The sequence below is a fragment of the Vicugna pacos genome, chromosome 29 (genome assembly GCF_048564905.1).
Source record: "Vicugna pacos chromosome 29, VicPac4, whole genome shotgun sequence".
Classification (NCBI taxonomy): Eukaryota; Metazoa; Chordata; class Mammalia; order Artiodactyla; family Camelidae; genus Vicugna; species Vicugna pacos.
Window position 1 is genome coordinate 4447688 of NC_133015.1, and position 10734 is coordinate 4458421.

A 10734-nucleotide genomic window follows, 5' to 3' on the forward strand; every position below is an offset into this window, starting at 1 on the left:
ACGTGATTCTCACAGACACTTTTGGGTACCAATGACCTCCTACACGTGATTCCCACCACTCATCTTCCGAATTTCCTATCAGCCCCCAAGATTCAGCTCAAGCAAACATGGCATTCCAACCATGACTGTAAATTTCTCTATTAGTACTCATCTTTACAATTCCAGCCCCTCGCCCAGTGCTCAGCCCCTGCTATATACTCAAAGAAGTGTGCTAAATTACAATTAATAGAACATTAAACCTGTAGAACTGGTTAGAGTGGTTAGGTTAAAAAAAATGTACCTATAGAGCACAGAACTGAAACTTTAAATTAAAATGTTATAAAGGAAACCCCATGCAAGTAGGGTGCTAAACCACCTATACCCTCCCATCTTTGCCCTGGTAATTCTGATCTCCAAGACCATGTTCACCTCACCGAGTGGGATTTCATATCCACAGCGCACAATAAAAGCTCAGTACAAAAATGTCTAATATAAAAGTAAAGGACAAATGTTACATAAAATGTTCATTTCATTTATTAAACACTCAAACGTCCAAAAGTATATAAACAAAGTATATAAACAAAAGCTTATTAAACTTGGACACGCTGTCCCTAACTAAATATTCAAAGTAACTCAGAGTCATATGCTAATCCCCAAATCATATCTCAGTTGGACTCTAAAAGTCTGGGGGAAAGACGGCTGCTTAGAACACAGCACAAACTTTCCCAACAGAAATGTTATCACTGCTGGTGAGACACCAAGACCAAATCACAAAAACCTACCAGACCCATGAGAGCTGAAACACTCGCACTGTCCAAGGAAACTTAACTGTTTCAGAGCTTCCACAGATATGTATTTGTATGCATATGAAAAAAAAAAAAAAGCAAAACTCCAAAATCAATTGCTGAGAAAAAGTACCAAAAGCACTCTGCATGGTGCCTGGCACATGGTGAAGAGTAAGTGATAGCTTTTTTTCCCCCTAGTCTCCCTGACTGCAAATTTTTGTGTTCATCGAAATAGCTTTACTTTTCTCACTGCATTCTACACTCTAAGTTCCAGCGTGGAGGACAAATCCTGGCTACTGGCCTTGGATCCACCATGTCTCTCTCAAAGCCTGGCACACAGGAGTGTTTAATATTAATTAGACGATGATATTTGGATACTGTCAACGATTTGAATCTTAAAAACAACTAAGTAAACACAGGCTTAAAACCAGAGTCTTACTTAGTTTCTAGGTGCTCTTTTAAATGAACTACTGTACTTTTCAAATAGATCTTTTTTTACTTTAAAATTATATCAAAATGAAAGAAAAAAGTGTGAAAATTCATGTAGAAAATACCCCTCCAAGAGTTACCAGCTTAGAAAACACTGCTCTGGACAACAGTCTCATTAAGCGGCTGAATGAGCCAGGGCATCTAAATTGCCCTGGGCCCTGGCAACCTTACTAAGAAATGGGGAAGCGGGGGTAGAGCTCAGTGGTAGAGCATGTGCTTAGCACGCACAAGGTCCTGGGTTCAAACCCCAGTACCTCCATTAATAATTTTTTTAAGTAAGTAAATAAATACCTAATTAACTACCTCCCCAATTTTTTTTTTAAAAAATGGAGGACAGAACATATTAAGATTGTCTAGCTTAGAACCACTTGACTGTAACCACTGCACATTCATGAAAACATGAAAGCAGCAACCATCCAGGATCTTTGCACCAACCTAACTTGCAGCTGTCTTCATTTCTGTACCATTATTTTCTTTCCTCCAATATATTGTTTTTTAACAAAGTTGCGACCCTAGTGTACAAATCACTTTATTTTCCACTCCCTACCCCCACCCCCCATTTATAGTAAGAACTACGGGTTACAAATCTGAGCCCTTGGCCAACATCAGAGAACAACTTAATTTATGCTTGTAGCTGTGAAAACAACTTTGGCAACAATTTTCTGGAAGGCCACAAGATGGTGATGTTGCACTATAAAATGCACCTTTAAAAAAGAATCAAATACTCGATACCAACTTCCTGAAAAATGAAAATAGTTTTCCTCCACTACAAGTAAGGGATACCAAAAATGTTTGCACTCTGTTTACTAGAAAACATTAATAAGGAAGAAAATATCTTCATCAAATCTAGCAGCAACTATTGTAGTTTTTAAGCTAGACAGTTATGGTCCTTAAAGATAAACTAAAAACCCAGGCCTCTGGCACTATTACTGTGTCCTTGATCACATTCATCTCTCCTTCCCTCCTTGCTCCATCCCCTTCGAAAAAAACACACATTTTTACTTTCATAATTACTCTTAATTTAGGGACATAATTCCTATTCTCTGTTTTAAAAGAATTGATACTAAAATTTATGTCCATCAAAGGTAAACTACACCAAAATGAAAATGAAATCGTTTCTTTTAATTTGCTATAATTTCTCAGTTTCTTATAATACTATTATGTTGACAATGGCAAATTACCAAAACTTTTCAAACAGAAAATGTTTCCATTTGGTAATTTTTCCCACGCCTTAGTATCAGTAGAACAGGTTTCCCATTCCTGTGCTGCCTCATGTCAATTAAGAAAAAAAAATTCAAATAATAGCATCTTAAAACCTGGGTTCCAAACTTACAGAATCAACTTAAGTTACACTCCCCAGGCAGAAGAACGAGATAGCCGAGCATGGCTATCTGGGACTGGTGGCACTTATGAGGTTGTCTAAGTGACACAGAAACACGGCCAATCTTAAACCCGGAACCTGCATCCAATCTCAGATGCCCAGAACAGTAAGAATCACAGCGACCATGAGGCTCCTATTATTTGTCGGTCATGCCACAAAAAGAACTCTCTCTAATGTTATCAATTACCCTTCAAAGTCATTATTATTCCTACTAACAGGTGAGGAAAATGAAGTTTCAGGAATTGAAGTCAATTGCCCAGGGACACAGAACAAGTGAAAGTCAGGATTGTGAACCCAGATCTCATAGGTTCAAAGTCAATGCTCTTTTCACTACATTTGTGCTACAGAAACATGCTGTAAAGTAAGAAATGCTGAGCTAACCCCAAGCCTTAAAACAAGAAGTCTGCTGTATCAGCCTGCTGCTCCTTTTCTCTTTTGTATTCATTTTTATTAAAGTATAGTCAGTTTACAATGGTGTGTACATTCTCTTATTTTATCACTTGAGCAACTCCGTAGTTGGGTGGTTTTCTGGGGCGTTTAAGCTACTCATTAAAAATGCTTTTCTTGAAGGTTGAGAAAGAACAAGTCATCTAAAACAGAGAATGCGCAAAAGCACATAAGCCCATTAACAGTGAAAGTGGTGAGCTGCTGGGACTGAGTTTAATAAGTCATTTCCATGTATTCTGGGACAAACATCCAGGCAACTTAACATTCTTACTTTGCAAAGACCAAACTTCATGTAATTATATCATCTAACATCTCATATTTCAAAATCCCACAAACATTTCCATATAAATAATCTGTCATTTGTTTCAACGTGGAGTATTTTAACAATATAATACCAGACATTTTTTCCTTCAAACACCCAAATTTTCAAGGTTTGGTACCCTTCAAAGACACAGTACTTACTACACCTCATGAAGCAGCAAAAAGCAGAGTCATCAAAGCTCAAAGCCGAGGCCGAGGCCGACAGGTGAGTAACAGACTCACTCAGGGACACAAAGCTTCTTAGCGTTCACAGGCCAAAGCCAGGCCTGCTGCCGGGGCCAGCACTCCCCTGCGCTGCGCTGGTCACTAGGACATCGTGACCCAGACTTACGTTCCCCGCAAAACGTGTCCTGATTGTTTGTTTCCGAATACATTGAGGATTCTAACCTGCCAGCACCAAGCAGCATGGAGACGCGCTAACTCCAGCTCCAGGGCCGATTCCCAGCGTGAGAAGAGCATGCTGGGCCACGTAAGAGAACCCCTTTCAGACTCAGACGGACCCAGGCCCAAACTTCAGGTCTACCACTTGGGCACACTGGGCCTCTCCGAGTCTCGTTTTCTTATCTGTAAACTGAAGCCACGAAGCCGGTTTTGTGAAGGGGAAAAGAAGTGTTAGCAGTAACTCTAGGAGCCCAGAACTGGCTTTAGACTGGAACACAGAAGATGATGGCCAACCACTGATCATCCCCAACCCTCCCCCATCACCCCGCTGCCACTCTGAGGCACAGAAAGTCCGTCATCTCCCCGCCACGCTTCCACAGTGATAACAGGGCAGGAGGCTAGGAGAGGTACCTTCCTCACATGGCCGCGCTGCGAAACCACACAAAGCCAGCTCCCCCACATCAGCAGTTAAGGCTCAGATGGAAATGACATTTAAACACTTGAGAGGAACATCGCACTGCCAAAATCTCTGTTGTAAATACAAGTAACAAGATATTTTAAAGCTACTCAAGTAACAGAACACAATTATTAATTGGCTACTCACAAATATTGTTCCTAAGAATTTTAAAGCAGGCTGGTAAAAGTATGAACTTCCGGCTATCCCCATTCTTGGAGGAAAATACCAGAAGCCAAAACACACAGGAACTTTCCAAAATGGGATAATCAATTAGACAGCTAAAACTTTACTCCTGAATAACGTGATTCTTCTCATGTTTAAAATACAGGCACACAATCCACAAATCCAAAACCCTAAAAGCTATAAAGACTGAAACGCTCCTTCCCAGCAACACTGAACGGACCTGAACTCGCTGGGCAGCAGACTCTACCAGATACGTGGCGATTTATTGTCCTTATTTATCCATAATTAAACATTTGCCAAGGAGAGTGCAGGGTGCCGCCCCAAGACGTCACGGGGGCTTAATGCAACGTGGAATATACGGCGCGTTACCTTTCTAAAATTGAAAAATTAATTCTGAAACACATCTGATGCCAAAAACAAGGTATTGTAAACCCACCCTAGTGAACATTCACTGACCTCAGTGTCAGGTTTAAGCCACACAATCCACCAGTGAATAGGTACTCTTATCACCACTTTACATATGAATATCCAGTTTACACATGATAAAGCCAGGGCTTACCCTAAGGTTACCTTGACCAAGATCACTTAGCCGGGAAACAAGAGCCAGAACTCAAATCTAGGTTTGTGTCTCTTGAAGGCCTAATCTCTTAAACAGCCAGCAGTTAAAAGGAAATTTTAATCACAAAGAAAATTTTAAAACAAGTTATGGTTACCAAGGCTTCTAATGCAGAACAATGAAATTCCAGAGTACGAGGTACATTTTCTACTCTGGGTGCTCACACCTGAACACCACAGCTCACAGCTCACAGCTCGCAGGACAAGAAGAGATGAGCTCGCTGTTGCGTTGATCCCCCCAAAGAACTGGCCGCAGTCAGTAAAAGCAAACAAAGCCAGCAGGCTTCTCAAACACATGCCAACTACTCCTTTCCACTCAAATTTAAAAAGAATCATGGGCTTGGCATTTCTTTTTTAGCCACAAAATGTACTAACAAGACAAAAATAAAGTTGATACAAACATAGGTTAAGTTTTTCCAGGAACAGCCCCAGTTTAAAGATCTGCTATTCCAATGACAGATGCAGTCACTGGACTGAGGAGGGTTCAAGTGACAAAGACACAGGCCATCACAGCAAAAGTTGGAGAAAATAAGCTTCAAGTTTTTGACTGACTGATCAATTCAAAATTTAAACCTTCTCTCGTGACTTTCTACCCAAGTCAATGTCCTTCACGCTAAGCGATGGCTCTTCCCCACAGAGGCCGATTGTGGGCCCCATCCAAACTACTTTCTCCCCAAAAGACCAAATTCCAAATTAGACACACGTCAATCAAAATCTCAATTTCTGAGTAACTTAAGTGAAAAGCAGTAAGATTATCTGATAAATGAAAACACTATCCAACCTGTTTCAGTAGGCATTTCTAAAAAAGAAATACCTTCGTTCAAAAAAATGTCTTTTGCAGAAGTACGGGGAAATTTTTTGAACACGGAGTCCTGACACCTGCCTCCTGCAGGGTTACTTCTCTCGCCTACATCTTACTGAAATCACCAGGGATCACGTTTCTAGAGCTTGTCTGGATCCAGTCCTTGGCAATTATCTTAAGCCTCTTTAAACATCTGATAGGTTCAGATGTTAAGCTCTCTCTGTGTTTACATCATACATGTGTATTTACTGAACACTGTAGATTAAGAAATGGTCTCAGAGAATACTAGAGTCCCAAGTTACCGATTCAGTTTACACCAGCAGTTCTCAAACCAATGTGTACAAAATCATCTAAGGTACTTATTGAAAATGAAGATTCCTGAACTCCACGGCCAAGAACCGCACTCAAGAATCTACACGTTCAACCAAGATCCCAGATGACTGGGCAGTGACGGCACCTCAACAAACTCTGATGTGCACAGCACTTCATCCAGGGATGGTGTTAACAACTTCTTGTTTCCAGGCTGTACAGCCAAACCATCACCAGCTGATACACTGCCAGCCATGCTGAGTCAGTATCTTCCTCAGATTCATTCTTAACCTTTTAGCAACTTATTTTTTAAGTTAAGAGGTGAGATCTGCTATGCAGCTCTGCACGTGCCAAACTAAAATACACGTGTCCTTGAGAAACTAGAGGCTCACAGAAACGTGGACTGCCTGTTGGAATTTTCATCTTGCATTAGGAGCAATGAAACTGACTGAAGGGCTGCTAACGTCCCAGGGGTCACACTTTCTGTTTTACAAACGTTATTTCAATAAATCCTTACAAAAATCCAGAAAGGAAGATATTCTTTACTTTTTACGGAAGAAGAAACTGAGGCAACATTGCAATTAAGCAGCTCTGCCAGACTTTAAAGCTACGACTCTTAACCCACATGCCAGAATGCCTTTAATTTTTAAAACTTAAGAGCAAAGCGATCTAGTTTATTTACTCCTAAGGTAGAGCAGGCCCTAATTTACACGCAGCAAGTTCATTTAACTAATTCTCCTCCCCATACTAACTAAACACAAAGGGTAACACATCTTGGCAAGGTGGGGCTCTCTACGTGTCTACTTCAAGTCAGGACGCAAGTCAGGTTGCTTCTGCCGTCCCACTGCATCATAATTATGGGTATCCTAAACAGCTATCAAACGAACTTGCTTTCCTTAGTTAAACAAAAAGCTATCACACCTACAATTCTGTTAATGCTAGTACATTTTTAAACTACCCGTGTAATTTAGGGCAGGGAGGGGAGTCATAAAGGAACACTTGAAGGTAATCCTATCTACACCTTCCACTTGCCCTGGCATTTCCTATTTATATAAGCCACATTTCCCAGCACACTCACTCACCAAGTCCTCCCGCAACAGCCAACGTGCTACCATGTTCAGAAATTCGCAAAGACATATTTGCACTAGGAGGGAGGGGCCCATTTTTGAGTCTGTTCAAAATTCAAAAGTGTTCCAAATCCATACCTAAATTCTTTAAACAAAATACTGATTCTTGTTCCATTTAGAAGCTATCATGTGATAACAGGGAAACACACACTTTCTTCATTCCAGTTAGCCATAACATTACTTAGCGTGTAACCTGAACTGAAAAAAAAAAAAAGGATACTACTGAGACTGAGATAAAGTGATAAAGTGATAAAGTGATGAGAGATAAAGTTAAGTGATTAAGTGAGAAAACCCCAGCGTGTGGATCAATGAATCTACCTGTTCCTGCAAAGGATGACATCACCTTATTCTTTACACCTCTCTAAGTAGAGGAGACTCCACAAGAAAAGAATATTCTCTCTGCTACGACTCCTCCCCAAGGAAGGCTGGCTTATCTCAAACTTTTTCCAGACACTGCAAACAGAAATACTGTGTGAGGCACAAGGCTGCTCAAGGCCGAGGAGCTCCGCTATCCCAGGTCTCACATCTGATCACATCTAATCACAAGGGTCTACTCTCTGCTGAGGGTGCTGACCAGGACGTCTGTCTGACCCAGTGGGGAGACTGGGTAAATCACCAGCTCGGAGCAGCCTGAGCTCTGCGTCCTGCACTTTCTTACCCTCAAGCAGAGTGGGTCAATCCTGCCCCACTCCAGTGTCAGGCCGGGGTGAAGCCCAGAGGACCAACGCTTGCTCTTTTTTTCTACCCAGGGAGTGCCAGCCATTCCCACCTGTGTAATAAGCCAAACATGCTATCATCTGCACTCCAGACTCAGCTTGTCCTCCGACAGGCCCAGATTCAAAGCACTCAAAGTACCAGGCAGCTTAAGTCTCAGCGTTCAGTCTTCCAGAAGCTCTTTGTGGTATATAATACAGCTGTCTGCTCTGGTCCCTTTCCCCTGACTCGGACTGGCTGGACCTGTGAGTGGTTCTAACCAACAGAATGTGGCAGAAACGAGGCTAGGCTGGTTCCAAGTCAAGGCCTTAAGAAGGCCTGGTTGCTTCCGCTTTTGCACTCTTGTGAGCCAGAAGCCACCACGTAAGGCCACCAGTCCCCCTGGAAAGGCCATATGGAGAGAAGTGACCCTGAGACAAGACTGGTGAGAGACTGGTGCCGAACTGAACTGCAGGCTGGATGACAGCCGTCAGAGTGACCACCAGCAGAACCAGCAGAACTGCTCAAGTGAGCCCAGCCCAGCCCAGCCAAACTGTGAGCAGAAAAAAAATAAACTGGTTGCTTTAAGTCACTTAGTTCCAGGTTGGTTTGTTACACAATAATAAATAACCAAAACAGTGCTCACCTGGTTCCTTGTCTTTTTGCCTAATTTATTCAAAACCAGAAAAAAGGAGGGGTGTGATTAATTATAATCCCAAATAGTCACAAAATTCCAGAACATAAAGTCTATATTCTTCTCAACGTGAGTGACTCTACTGCTGTGTGCTCTCCATGCACCCAATTCATCCTTCAGCTGCACCAGCTCTCCTGCAGGTAGAAAACCAGAGAGTACAGACAGCCCAGGGAAAATCTACAACCCAAGAATCACAAAATGTTAAGAACTGGAAAGATCCTCCCAGAATCATCTGGTCCTTACTGACGAGGTGACTTCAAGGCAGTGACTACAGCCAACTGACGGTCAATTGGCTGCACACATCGTCAGATAAGAACGAAAACCATCACTGTCCTTCATCTCTGGATTCCACTTCACCCGCTTGCTAACAAATACTGGGGACATACCTGCTCTATAATATAATAACAAATAAGATAAGTCTGTCAAAATTCTCTGTAGACTATAAACCACAACACAAGTCTGAGCAGAAAATGTCTGCAGGTATATACACATCTGTCTCTACAGAAGAGGTTCTTATTGGTGACAGGAAGGCTCTGAAGGTTCTGTTGTTTTAAAAGGCCCCCAGTAATTATGAGTGCTGCTCCCAACCCACTGGCCCATGGGCTTCATGGATGAGCCTTAGGTGGTCCATGGACTCTCCTAAAATTATATCCACAAAGCACAGGTGCATATGGAAATTTTCCAGGCCAGCAGATTTCTTTAGTTTCCCCAAGGATTACTAATCCCCCAAAGATGAAGAACATCTGCTGTAAAGTAACACACATCTGCTGAAGATAAAGGTTCCATGGATGCTGCTCAAAATGGTACCGCTTTTCTCCCAACCAAACTGGATCGGAATCTTGGTTAATCTTCACCGTCTTCATTTTCTCTCTCATCAACAAATTCCACACTACTTCCTTCTCCTTTCCATTCCTATCATTACCACCACAGTTCGGACCCTCACACCTACAACCATGGCCCTCAAGAAGTCTTTCTATCTCCGGGTCCTACTTCAATTCACACTACACACTGCTGCCAGATTAATCCTCTGAAAACAAAGCTTCAATTGTTTCATTCCCAGCTCAAAAGTTTCATTTCCAACTCAAAAATCATCTGCAAAATCCCCATCACCTACTGAATTCAAGGTCACTAGCCTGGCACTAAAAGCAATCCATCAACTGGTCCGCATTTTCACTTCAAGGTCTACGACCCTTTATACTGGTCCAAATACTTTATATTCCATCCAAATGTAACTACTTGCTCCTCCCCACATGTATGAACTCTGTGCTCTCTTTGTCCCTTCTCTATGCCCGGATTACCTTTCCAGCCTATCAAAAGATAGTTCAATAATCATCTTCTAAAACAAAGATTTCAGAAACCAGAAACTCTATAACCCCCAACCCCACGTTGGCAAATAAGATGTGAGCTCTAACCTCTCTGAATCTGAATTCCGTATGAATCGTGACTATGTACTAAAAGACAAACCAGACATCTGTGTACAGCCCTACCTGCCTAACTTAGTCTGGGAAGGCAGAAATTGTTATCATCCTCATCTTTATATTCCCCCAAACACATCGCAGAGTCATGCAGTAGATGCTTACTAGTTGTGTACGGGAGTAAAGAAATTTCAGCCTTCCTAGGGTGAGCAGATTACTATCTCTTGAAGGCATTGATTTTACATGCAACATCCTCTATCGAGCCAGGCTTCCAAAAAACATAACCCTTGCTTACAGCTTTACAAAGCCCTTATGTTGTAGGTCATTTAAACAATTTTGCATTTTAAGGGGAGAAAGATTTGAAAACGTCAATAAGCTGATTCAGAAAGAACTGTTTCCCCACACACATAACACTTCTCAATTTGAAGCGCTCCTCAAACTTGGCCAGTAAATTTTCAATTTAAAAAATACTATTTGCGAAGGTGGTAATTCCCAGCCACAGCTAATTATCTACTTTATTGGCTAAAAACAAGTCACATAAATAAAAGAATGCCTTTCTTTTCCACTAAAAGGTCCATTTTGCTTGTATAATACATAGAGACTTAGTGAGACAAGTAAAGTGGGTTCATATATACGCATGAACTCTTGCAGAAGCA

General features: G+C 41.7%; 1 protein-coding gene across 5 annotated transcripts in view; it reads right to left on the reverse strand.

Moving 5' to 3' along the window:
• WWP1 (WW domain containing E3 ubiquitin protein ligase 1) overlaps positions 1-10734 on the reverse strand; it is an 84621-nt gene that overhangs the window by 72728 nt on the left and 1159 nt on the right. Inside the window, exon 1 of one of the 5 annotated variants that reach the window (XM_072951728.1) lies at positions 3790-4051. The exons of the other annotated variants lie outside the window; for them this stretch is intronic. The gene's annotated coding sequence lies outside the window, so the exon portion shown is untranslated. Of the gene's footprint in view, positions 1-3789; positions 4052-10734 lie in introns of those variants that run through there. 5 annotated transcript variants of the gene reach the window in all.